We start from the raw sequence: 12,931 nt of genomic DNA on the forward strand, positions 1-12,931 counted from the left end.
TCATCTGGCTGCAAGTGACCTCAATGGCACTTATTTGTATTTAAAAATTATGTATGCATGTGCCAGTGTGGGCGTGTGCATATGCCACAGCCTGAGTGTATAAACAAGTGAAAAATTTGTAGGAGGAATTTGAGTTTTCCAGAGATTTAACTCAGATCTTTAGGCCTAGCAGCAACCAACTTTACCCACTAAAACAATTCTATGACAATAGACTATGGTTCTGAGAAAGTGTTAGGAACTTTCTCAGTGTTTAAGATTAAGTGTTTAATCCGCAGAATCAACTAACACAATCCAAACAAAAGGAAAAAGAAAACAAGAGATAGCAGTACATCATTTCCATTTGCAAATAGGATCTATTATTCAAATTGTTTTGCTCTATCATTAGATGACATTATATTTACAACCTGAAGAGAAGATAATGAAAGGGTATACGGCACTGGTTTGGTCATTGGCGGAAGAGTCACAAGTCGAAGAGTCGTGAGCAGTAGAGTCATGAGCCATGGTTACCAGAGTTAGAATGGGCTTTATTAGAGAGAAGAAAGGATAGGGGAGAGAGAGAGAGAGAGATGCAGAGAAAGATAGAGACTGAGAGCAGAGAGATGCAGAGAAAGAACATGGAGAGAGAGAGTGTGGGGGTGCATGGCCGGCTTTTAGGCTGAGATGCAGTCGCCTGCTGATAACATAATAAGGTGCCAGATGAGACCACCAAGCTGCGCATATACAGAATCCTTACAGATAATATTTTACTAATGTAATTTTCAACTAGTTTAATTGGTGGACCAGTGAGACAGCTAAGAAATGTCTGTGCAAGGCTGGGACCTGACCTTGATCACCATATGAAGAGGGGCAAAAGTAGACTCCACAAAGTTGTCTTCCAGTTTCCAGATATCTGTCATGGCCTAAAAACCCATAATCACATTACACACACACACACACACACACACACACACACACACACACACACCAGGAATGTTTTTGTTTGTTTTCTTTTGTTTTTAATAAGTCTCATTGCCATTACATTATCTGGCATCTCTGGATAATCCCCTGGAAGGCAGTACTTCAAGATGAAGTGGCAAATGGGAAATTAATGGGGCATGAAGAAGCATAGAACTTCAAATAATATATACTTATCCATAGCACAACAAGCTATATTGTGAAGTATTGATGTGGATTACATGGCAAACACTGATGCTGACAAATTTCCAGCATTTCAATATTATAGACTGATCACACCTTTCCAGTAACTTTTTAATTTTATTTTTAGTGATTCTCACTATTACTGTCTTTCCCCTTGGGAAATTTTGTGTAAAATTTTGTAAAGAATAAAATTGTGTACAATGGTAAACTCTCTAAACAAAATAATTATTGGAAAAAAATATCCCTGTCACCATGGAACCAGGAATTCCATTGTGCCCTCCTAATTGCATCAAGAACAGGAAAGTTAGAGATTTTCTAGACACATCTCATCCCAAGGATAAAATGCCTACTATTCAGATCCAGAGACTAATGCAATTAAGGGCAAGAGTTCACTTAATGAATATAGAGACGTTAGAATGGTATAGTATAATGGGAAAAGAGTAAGACACAAGGACCTTCCCTTTGGGGAGCATTATGAGAGGAAGAGGCCCATATAGTAAAAATAAGGAATTGTAGTATAGTGTCTGCTCCCCAGAAGTCCTTTTCCCAAGGTCAGGCATTTGGATAAGGGTCTCCATTATTCCCTCAAGGGCTTGAGGAAAGTTGCCAGTTGCTAAAGTACTCATTCTCCTTATCTGTGGAAGGAGGAACTGGTGGTCCTTTCATTAACATATGTCTGGTGCCTATTATCAAGGTCAAGGGTAGGTTCCTTAACCCACAATTTCAAGCCAAACACCAGCTCACAAGCCCTATTTTCTCCTGTTTAATCATACATGAATCTATAGAACATAAAAGGTGCCTTTTTTCAATTAAACACTGCTGGTAGCCATTCAGTTCTCCCTCATATCATGTCAGTCTCTTTCTCTCTCACCCCTGCTGACTCCACACATCTTCTTTGGAACATGAGCCCCCTCCCAAGCAGGTCTCCAGCAAAATATACAATTTATTGTTGGTCATCCTACATTATTATATTTCTGCCAAATAGATGAAAATGATGTTTTGGTACACACATGGGGTATTTAATGTGTCTTATACTTTCTTCTATTAAGCATTTTAACACTAACATTGTTGAAACGTGTTGACAAAACAGTACACACTGGGGGTACATCATCTACTCTTGGACATTTACTCAGGAGGCTGACACAAAAGGATCATGAGTTCAAATGTATCCGTGAATAAATACAGATATCCAAGCTAGGATAACTAACAATATCTCAAGGGAATTTGTGAAATTATGAAAATCAAAACCAGGAACAATCTTTCACAGACATAACAGTTTTGGGCTATTATGAATAAAACAGCTATGAACATAGTTGAGCAAGTATTCTTGTGGCAGGATGGAGGAGCATCTTTTGAGTATATGTCCAAGAGTGGTATAGCTGAGTCTTGAGATAGTTCAAATCCCAGTTCTCTGAGGAACAACCATATTGATTTCAAAGCTGTACAAGTTAGCACTCCCACAAGCAATGGAGGAGTGTTCCCCTTACTCCATATCCATGCCAGCATGAGATGTTTCTTGTGTTATTGATCTTCACTATTATACAGGTGTTAGATAAATCTCAAAATAGTTTTTATTTGCACATCCTTGATGACTAAGGATGTTGAACATTTCTTTAAGTGTTTCTCAGCCATTTTAGATTTCTCTGTTAAGAATTCTGTGTTGAGATCTGTACCCCATTTTTATTGGATTATTTGGTTTGTTCATCTCTAGTTTCCTAAGTTCTTTATTTTCCTGAGTGAGGCAACTGAGAACCACATAGACAAACATGATATGTACTCAATTATAAGTGGATATTAGCTGTTAAGTATAGACTATCACAGTACAATCCACAAACCCACAGAGGCAAAGTAACAAGGACAGCCATAGGGAGGGATGCATAGATCTCCCTAGAAAGAGTAAATAGAATAGATTTTGTGGCTCGATGGTGGGCAGGACCAGGAACCATCAGATGAGGAAGGGAAGAACAGAGGGAGAGTATACAGGGAAAGCTGATTAGAATAGGGGAGATTTTAGGGGGCAATATGGAAAACTAGTATAGTGTAAACTTCCTGGAAGCTATAAGTGTGACCACAGTGAGGACTCCAAGTAAGTAAGAGTAGAGAACCTGAACTGGCCATCTTCTGTAACAACACAAGGCTCCCAGTGATGGGACTGGGACACCAACCCAGCCACAATATATTTGATCTACACTGGTCCTGTCTTCAAGATATGCTGGGGCAATAGCAGCTCAGAGCTTGTGTAATGGCCAACCAATGGCTGATGTAACTTGAGGCCCCGGCCACAAGAGGGAGCCCATGCCCAACACTGCCTGGATGAACAGGAACTGGAAGTTGAATGACTCTGAGAATGAGGGTAGATCCAAATACAATTGACCAAAAAGAAAAAAGTCTATGAAATGATTCCTAAGTATATTCTACTACAATCAGAGAATGGTGCCTACACCAATTGTCATCAGAGGGACTTCTTCCAGCAGCTCATTGGAGCAAATGCAGAGGCCCTCATAAAACACTACCTGGAGCGCTGGGAATTCTGCTGTAGATGTGAGGAGGGATTGTAGGAGCCAAAAGGGTCAAGGACACAAGGAGAACATAGCCCACAAAATCAACCAAACAAGGATCATAGTGGCTCACAAAGCCTGAAGCAGTAATCATAGAGCCTCCACGGCTCTGTGCCAGGTCCTATGCATATATGTTATGGTTATGTAGCTTGGTGTTTTTGTAGGACTCCTAACAGTATATGCTGAGGTGTCTCTGACTCTTTTCCTGATCTTGGTACACTTTTCCTCCTACTGCATTGCATCATGCTGCCTTGATTATGAGGGTCTGGGACTAGTCTTATTGTAAGTTGTTATGTTGTGTTTGGTTGATATTACTGGAAGATCTTCACTTTTCTGAAGGGAAATAGAGGAGGAGTGGATTGGGTGGAGAGGGGATCATGGCAGGAAACCTGGGGGAGTAGAGGGAGGAGAAAATTTACTGTATGAGAGGATATATTGTATGAAAAAATAATAAATTTTAAAAAAGAAAAAGAGAAGAATGTGGACACAAGAAGGGAAAATTGGACCTAGGCAAGAAAAAAAAAAACTCAGCAGGGCAAACACCAAGTCCTACAGCTTTATCTCAGATACATGGGGTTTCATTTTCAAAAAGCTTAAATTTTAGCTAGAGTTTTCCTGCTTGCCCACAGTCAGGACAAATCTCTCTCACCTGTCAGTCCCACAGCCGCTCAGACCCGACCAAGTAAACACAGAGACTTATATTGGTTACAAACTGTATGGCCGTGGCAGGCTTCTTGCTAACTGTTCTTACAACTTAAATTAATCCATTTCCATTAATCTAAACTTTGCCACATGGCTCATGGCTTACTGGCATCTTTACATGCTGTTTGTCATGGTGGCGACTGGCAGTGTCTCTCTGACTCAGCCTTCCACTTCCCAGCTTTATTCTCCTCCTTGTCCCGCCTATACTTCCTGCCTGGTCACTGGCCAATCAGTGATTTATTTATTGACCAATCAGCAACACACTTGACATACAGACCATCCCACAGCACTTCCCCTTTTCTTTCATTCTTTTTTTTTTTCAAAAAGGAAGATTTTAACCTTAACAAAGTAAAATTACATATAATTTGGGAATTTGGGCATAGCTTCTCTTACTACTTCCTGCTGGAGGGGGGCGCTGTATCTTATGGGGACACAAAGAAAATTTTAGGATTATGGAATAGTCCATAAGGGTGTATTGTCTGAGCCAGTTGCCTTGAAATGGTTCTGGATGTTGGATCATCTGGGCCTTGGTGTCATTGGAGACCTTTCAGGGGGTCTTGGCTGGTCAAACCTGATGTATCTTAATCTGGAACAAATCCATAGCCTCTTGCTTTCTGTGGAAACAAAAGCAGAGACTCTTTTCCAAAGCAACATATCCTTATATCCAAATTTTGAAGTCAAGGTACCTTTAAAATATACATTTTGGCATAACTCAACAGCTTTTATAATCAAATGTTTTTCTGCAGTTAAAAATCCCAAAGACAGCACAATCCAGATTCTCTGTGTAATATTCATCTTTATGTGGCTTATTTTTTATATTAATTTTACTGTCTCTTTAAAGACTTTATTTTTTAAAACTATGTATTTGTTTCTATAACTGTATATATCACCTTTTTTGTCTCTTTCAAGCCTATGTATATTTTACACACATTTTAAACTATTACATCTGAATCTGTCTTATTGTGAATCTATTGCTTTAAACTGCAGCAGCTGTGGCTGCTGGCTCCGCCCACCTCAGCTTCCCAACATGGCCGTGGTACTTTACCACCGGCTCTGGGAGCTATAGTGGGTCTATGCTTTTATCCAAGCAGCGTGTAGCCCAGAAACCTCTTTTTTTGTTTTGTACTAGCAAAGGCTAAATCCACCATGCAGCTTAATGTGCCACTTGCAGAGGCCTCATTCCAGCCATACTGCAGGTCGAGCGCACAGGATAGGAACCCGCCAGTTGCTCAAACCCGCAGCTGCCGCTCATTTGAGAAAGACAATTAGGAACTGTTTTTAGCTCCATTTTAGAATCCTTTTTTCAGTTTTTAGGTGGAAACTCTTGCCACCACATTGGATGCCATTAAATAGCTCTATTCTTTCAAATTTTCATACATGTCCCTCCTTTGCTGCTTCCACTCCCTGTATCCAGCTGCCCATGGCAGATATCTCATAGCTTGTGTAGCTCAATATCAAATGGTCTCAAACAACACAGTCTTCATCTTCATGACTTCATGTAATGGACTCTCAAGAGTCTCCACACTGGGTTTCTGACCCATGCCAAAGAACAGTGCTGAACTGAAACTGCAGAGGAAGAACCCATGACCTTTACATTTTGCATCTTTCTTGTTTCCAGAATCAGTATAACATGAGTAATCTCCCAAAACTCCCTAAATTTGGATTCTAAGTTGTAATGGACCTGACCATACTTTAACCAGAATTGCAGCAGGTTCTACAATGAGATTCCTTTCTGAGAACAGCAGTCGTTTTGCTTACTCCTTCCATAAATTGAAAGTTTACCTTAATGGAGTCTTACCCTTCGGATGCCTTTATAGGCTTCTACTGTAGAGCAAGTGCCTTCATTTTAATGGTTACAATCTCCTTAAAAGTTTCTGTTCCACTACTGGACTGCTATCTGAAACTACCTAATGTTTTTCTCTACAAAACACAAATTTTTCATTTCTTTTTTTGTTTGTTTGTTTCTTTTTCACTAGAGACCTTAATGAGTCACCATACTAACCATCCAACAAAATTTGTATGTTGTTGAAGAAATCAACCCATTACTTTATAATTCTGGTTTACTCCGTTTATCTAGGAATGGAGAAAATAAGAGCAATTTGAGGCCAAAATATTATACAGATGACTTCTGGCTAAGTTTTTCATGGAGTCTATTTCCCACTGAAATCCTATGACCTCAATCTTCACTGTCTGAGTTGCTCTCAAGATTCCCATCTTCTCAGTCCTACAAGAATAGCCAATTCATCTCTGTTTACAGCTTTCTATGGCTTTTGCCATCTAATGTCCTGATATCTTCAACATTCCTCCAAAAGTCATCAGTCCTAGGCCCTATGCAGCAACAAAATTACTTTCTGTGTTCCATGTTTTATTCTAACTTGTTTCTTACTTGCTGTTATTAATTTTTTCAATGAAAAGCATCTTATGTAATGAACAGTTTTATTTGGCTGAAATTGCCAGATCACAACCCATTATTGTGGGAGCTTAGGATAGAAACTGAAGCTAGCAACTGAAGGCAAAATCCATGGGGAAACTTTTCTACCAGCTTTCTCTCACGCTTGGTCATTGTCTTGTGCTCAGCTAGCTCTCTTATCCAGCCCAGGCCCACTTATTATGTATATTGCCATGCTCAGTGGAAGGGCCTTCTGATATTAACCATTAATCAACACAATCTTGTATGTAGAGTTTTCCTGCCTGGCCCACAGTCAGGGCAAATCTCTCTCACCTGCCAGTCCCACAGCCGTCAGACCCGACCAAGTAAACACAGAGACTTGTATTGGTTTCAAACTGTATGGCCATGGCAGGCTTCTTGCTAACTGTTCTTTCAGCTTAAATTAATCCATCTCCATTAATCTATACCTTGCCACATGGCTCGTGGCTTACCGGCATCTTCACATGCTGTTTGTCATCTTGGCGGCTGGCAGTGTCTCTCTGACTCAGCCTTCCACTTCCCAGCTTTATTCTCCTCCTTGCCCCGCCTACACTTCCTGCCTAGCCAATGGCCAATCAGTGTTTTAATTATTGACTAATCAGCAACACATTTGACATACAGAACATCCCACAGCACTTCCCCCCTTTTTTTTTTTTAAAAAAAAAGGAAGGTTTTAACCTTAACAAAGTAAAATTACATATAATTTGGGAATTTGGGCGTAGCTTCTCTTACTACTTCCGGCTGGAGGGGGGCGCTGTATCTTATGGGGATACAAAGAAAATTTTAGAATTATGGAATAGTCCATGAGGGGGTATTGTCTGAGCCAGTTGCCTTCAAATCGTTCTGGATGTTGGATCATCTGGGCCATGGTGTCATCGGAGACCTTTCAGGGGGTCTTGGCTGGTCAAACCTGATGTGTCTTAATCTGGAACAAATCCATAGCCTCTGGCTTTCTGTGGGAACAAAAGCAGAGTCTCCTTTCCAAAGCAACATATCCTTACATCCAAATTTTGAAGTCAAGGTACCTTTAAAATATACATTTTGGCATAACTCAACAGCTTTTACAATCAAATATTTTTCTGCAGTTAAAAGTCCCAAAGACAACACAATGCAGATTCTCTGTGTAATATCCATTTTTACGTGGCTTATTTTTTATACTACCTTTACTGTCTCTTTAAAGACTTTATTTTTTAAAACTATGTATTTATTTCTATAACTCTATATATCATCTTTTTTGTCTCTTTCAAGCCTACGTATCTTTTACACACATTGTAAACTATTACATCTGAATCTGTCTTATTGTGAATCTATTGCCTTAAACTGCAGCAGCTGTGGCTGCTGGATCCACCCACCTCAGCTTCCCAACATGGCCATGGTTTACCGCCAGCTCTGGGAGCTATCGGGGGTCTATGCTTTTAGCCAAGCAGCGTGTAGCCCAGAAACCTCCCCTTTTGCTCTGCACCAGCAAAGGCTAAATCCACTATGCAGCTCAAAGTGCCACTTGCAAAGGCCTCATTCCCGCCATAGGCAGGTCGAGCACGCACGCTAGGAACCCACCAGTAGCTCAAACCAGCAGCTGCCGCTCATTTGAGAGAGACAATTAGGAACTGTTTTTAGCTCCGTTTTAGAATCTTTTCTCAGGTTTTTAGGTGGAAACTCTTGCCCCACGTTGGGCGCCATTTGTATGTAGAGTTTTCCTGCCTGGCCCACAGTCAGGGCAAATCTCTCTCACCTGCCAGTCCCACAGCCGTCAGACCCGACCAAGTAAACACAGAGACTTGTATTGGTTTCAAACTGTATGGCCATGGCAGGCTTCTTGCTAACTGTTCTTTCAGCTTAAATTAATCCATCTCCATTAATCTATACCTTGCCACATGGCTCGTGGCTTACCGGCATCTTCACATGCTGTTTGTCATCTTGGCGGCTGGCAGTGTCTCTCTGACTCAGCCTTCCACTTCCCAGCTTTATTCTCCTCCTTGCCCCGCCTACACTTCCTGCCTAGCCAATGGCCAATCAGTGTTTTAATTATTGACTAATCAGCAACACATTTGACATACAGAACATCCCACAGCACTATCTCTCACAGACATAGTAACCAGCAATTCTGTTCTGGACATACTCTCAATTAATGTTCCCTCAAATGAAACTAGGCCACATCATATTGACAGCTGAACCTAATCAAGACAAGAAGACAATAATATCTCAGAAGGATTTTGAAACCCAAAACCAATGTTTTAACCATATCAATCATTTAATCAGAAAAAAAACAAGTATGAAAACAGCAACAATGAGGAAACATAGACATGGCTAGAAATAGGATAGGCAAGCCTCTAATATCAAAAAAATTAAAACTGTCTCTCCACAGAAAGTTCACATACCAAAATAATAATAATAATAATTAATAATAATAATAATAACTCAAAGAACTCATAACATAATACAGAAATTTTCCTGGATACAAAAATTAGTGAAGGTCCATCATTTTCTAGAGAAACAACAATTTAATTAGATGGCAATAAAACTAACAACATTGATGGAACCACTGGAAAAAACAAGACACAAAGACATACCTACAAATACATATCATGGTCCTTTAACAAGAACTACAAGATTATAATCTAAATCAAACTCTAAGAAATCTCTGGCCAGGGTTCAGGATTTAGCTCAGTGGTAGAGCTCTTGCCTAGCAAGCATAAGGCCCTGGGTTTGGTCCTCAGCTCCGGAAAAAAAAAAAAGAAAGAAAAAAAAAAGAAATCTCTGGCCATCGCTCATCCTATGCACCCCAGTTCTCTCCATTGCTAATAACAGAAAATGGGTTGGGTGAGGAGAGCTGTTCCACAAAATTAGAGAGATTCACTTGAAGCCTTCTGATATTTTAACTTTGTAGAAAATAGTTTTGACTACTAAAAAGATCTCATTCTATTATGATGAAGAAAAGAATATTTGCTAGGAGACATCAATTTGTTTCCTATGATTAGATGTAAGTCTGAATCAGTGAGAAAATAAAAACAGCTAAATAAATGCCTGTGTGCACACTGAACACATATAGTACAAACATAATGCACTTCCATAGCCAGGGTGACAGAGTCCCTCCTCCCCAGGGAATCCACATCTGGGGAGGCTCGGAAGAGGAGAGTCACTGCCTAGGTCACCAAATGAACCAAGAGAACCACAGTCTGGTTCATGGTACATCCCAGTCACAGCAGCTCTGACAGCTCAGAAGTGCTCCTGCAGTTTTGGGGTCAGTGGCCCACACACTCCCCCATGACATGGCTTGCAGTCTCCTTCACAGCTCCCTACATCAGAACCAGAGGAGAATCCTGGAAAGAACTTGCAACCTCCCTCCCACAGCTACTCCTGATTGCTAAGCCTTCCCAGAACTCCATGTTAACTAAACTCACCCAGCTGGGCCTCGGGACATTAGCAGCTCCCCTACTGGGTGATCAACTGACCCGGACAGCACAGCCTTCCCAGCTCTGCCCTTCCACCCTAGGGGAAGACAAGACCCTAATGGGGGGATTTACATTTTAGGAGAAATTGTTCTAGTCTCCCAGAGCACTTTCTGTTCCTCTCCCAAGGAACAGGGTCTTTGGGTGAACACCTCATTACACACTCAATGTCCAGTGCAACCAACCTGTGGCCTCACAGCTGGGAAGTCCTGTAGTTAAACATAGGTCACATTCAAACAGTAACTGTTGTTAAAGCAAAAAGAGGCCATGGATTAGAAAACAATGAGGGATCAAGAAAGGGCTTGCAGGCAGGAAAGAGACTGTAGACATGATGTAGTTATAATCTCAAAGAATTATTTTGAAAAGTTGAAACAGGCTTCATGGCCATGTGCTCCAGAGACTAGGGATTTGTATGATAGCACACCAAGGATTACTCACACCTTTCCTCTCAGGCTGGACATCTGAAACCAGAAAAATCACAGTCCTGTTAGTCAGGGCCACAACATTTTACCCAGATCTTCAATTTTGGTTGAACTAGTGTAAGGGCAGTAATTTGATTTCATGATAAGGTCAATCCTTTATCCAGATTCTTTATTGACCTGGTCTGTGGATCCCAACACATGACCAGTCAGGGCAATCATGATCACCTAAAATTGATGACCTGACTCCCCATTGCTAATCTCCACTGCTGTCACATCGGGAACGCCCTCAGCCTCTGGCTGCCCCTCTCTATCTGCACTGTCACCACACCTGCTTCAGTGTTGTCAGGGAACTCAGTTCTTGCACAGGTCCCTCTTCATCTGTAAGTGCCCAGTAAAGGCCAGAGATAGTGGAGGACACTCAGTCACTGGTCTAATTTTCCTTTTCACTGACTACTGGTCTAATTTTCCTTCTCACTGACAACTCAAGGACCAGCCATAAAGCCTCTTTCATGCTCCTTTCTGCCTCTCCATTTCTGCACTGTCAAACTACACCACATTCAAAGCTGTTCAATGAACTGAATTTTTTGAAAAGGACCCTCTCCTTTTGTATGTCCCCAATAAAAGCCAGAGAGGTTGGAGGACACCCATTAACTTGTCTATTTTTTCTTCTCATTGCCAGTCAAAGCCCTGCCTGGAACAAGATGCAGGACTGTCTTCCCAGTATTTGGCAGCAGAGGCAGGACTAGGTGTCCAAAAGTATAAGTTTGTTTCTACACCATAATTTATTAGACTGTGAAATTTTGGGTGGGCCCACCAAGGCCCCATGACAGATTACAGGAAGGATTCAGCTTCCATTTAGCCCAATGTGGAAATAATGGCAAGGTTGCTCCTTGTCGTCAAATTGGACACAGAGGCTAGTGAGGCACTTTATTAATATCAGGTATATTTTTTGAGATGCCTGTTTTAAAAACATTGCTTCCAATAACTTGCACAGATTAAACTTTTATTTTCCCCATTTTTCAGGTGCCTAATAAAAAGCCATATCATTATTAATTCCAAGGCTTCTTGGTATATTATTTGTTATTCATGGTAAAATGTGTAAGTAAATCAGAAGCCTGATTGTAATGAGCATAGCAAAAAAATGTCTTTTATACCTGAAAACACAGCTTAGTCAATAACCCCACTACACCCAAGGCTGCACCTGATAAGCTGAAGCCAGTGACATCACTCACTCAAGCAGACAGTTCTAGAACCCCATGACACCCACTGGACAGTATATAAACAGAAATCAAGAGCAATGCACTGCTCTGTATGTATGAAGAGACACTATCTTGCTCTACCCTGCATCTGGAAAGTTTCCCCCAGGATCCTGACCCTAGAAACAAATTTCTGTTGAGGCTGCACCTAGTCTTCAGCTGACACAGTTTGTGACCTTAGTTAGGAATCGGGAGTGTGAACCTTGTGTGATAACCTTCAGCATAAGAAAATACAACCTTTGTTACACTAACTCCACAGATCTACCCTCTGGCCCACAGTACTCTTCTCTGCCACTTCCTCTCCAGATATGTTGTCAGGTGTTTGCCCATCCTTTGTCATTCTGACTGCAATTACCACAACTCTTTCCAACAGACCAAAACCACAATCTATAGAAACAGCGACAATTCATAATATCAACAATAGTTCTGTGAGGGCACAACCTGTTGTCAGTGGCCTAGAAAAACATATTCTGGAACTGCAGGAAAACTTATTCCTTAATTTATATTTGTTTGGACCTTCCTGGTACATTGTTACTGCTAGAGAAAAGTAATAATAGCTTCACTGAAACACACATAATATCTCCATACTTCCATAGGTCTGAAAATGTATCCTGAATTTAAGTAATCTAAAATAGAAAATCCTAACTTCCAACTAAAGAACAGGGAACGTCCAGACCAACGATTGTCTATCTGTAAGTAAGAGCAACATTTGTTAGCAGATTTCATATTTGCTGCAATGCACAATCATTAATTTAGACATATATTAGGGTAGAAAATAACTGGAAGATAAATGATACTTTACTGGGCACACGCCTGTAATCCCAGCTCTTGAAAGGTAGTAGGATTACCCCAAGTGTGAGACCAACCTGGTCTACGTAGATGAACTCCAGGAAAGCTACCTAGGAAAACTATCTCAGACATATTGAGTAATTCACTAATTAAAAATTTAAAAACAGGGCAAATGTAGTTTAGCTAAAAT

At 40.7% G+C, this 12,931-nt stretch overlaps 1 protein-coding gene across 1 annotated transcript in view; it reads right to left on the bottom strand.

Annotated features, from left to right (window-relative positions):
• LOC128120553 (zinc finger protein 431-like) overlaps positions 1–12,931 on the bottom strand; it is a 54,156-nt gene that overhangs the window by 20,891 nt on the left and 20,334 nt on the right. The gene's annotated exons all lie outside the window — the stretch shown is intronic.

Source organism: Peromyscus californicus, unplaced genomic scaffold (assembly GCF_007827085.1).
Source record: "Peromyscus californicus insignis strain IS unplaced genomic scaffold, ASM782708v3 Scaffold_2__1_contigs__length_46816999, whole genome shotgun sequence".
Classification (NCBI taxonomy): Eukaryota; Metazoa; Chordata; class Mammalia; order Rodentia; family Cricetidae; genus Peromyscus; species Peromyscus californicus.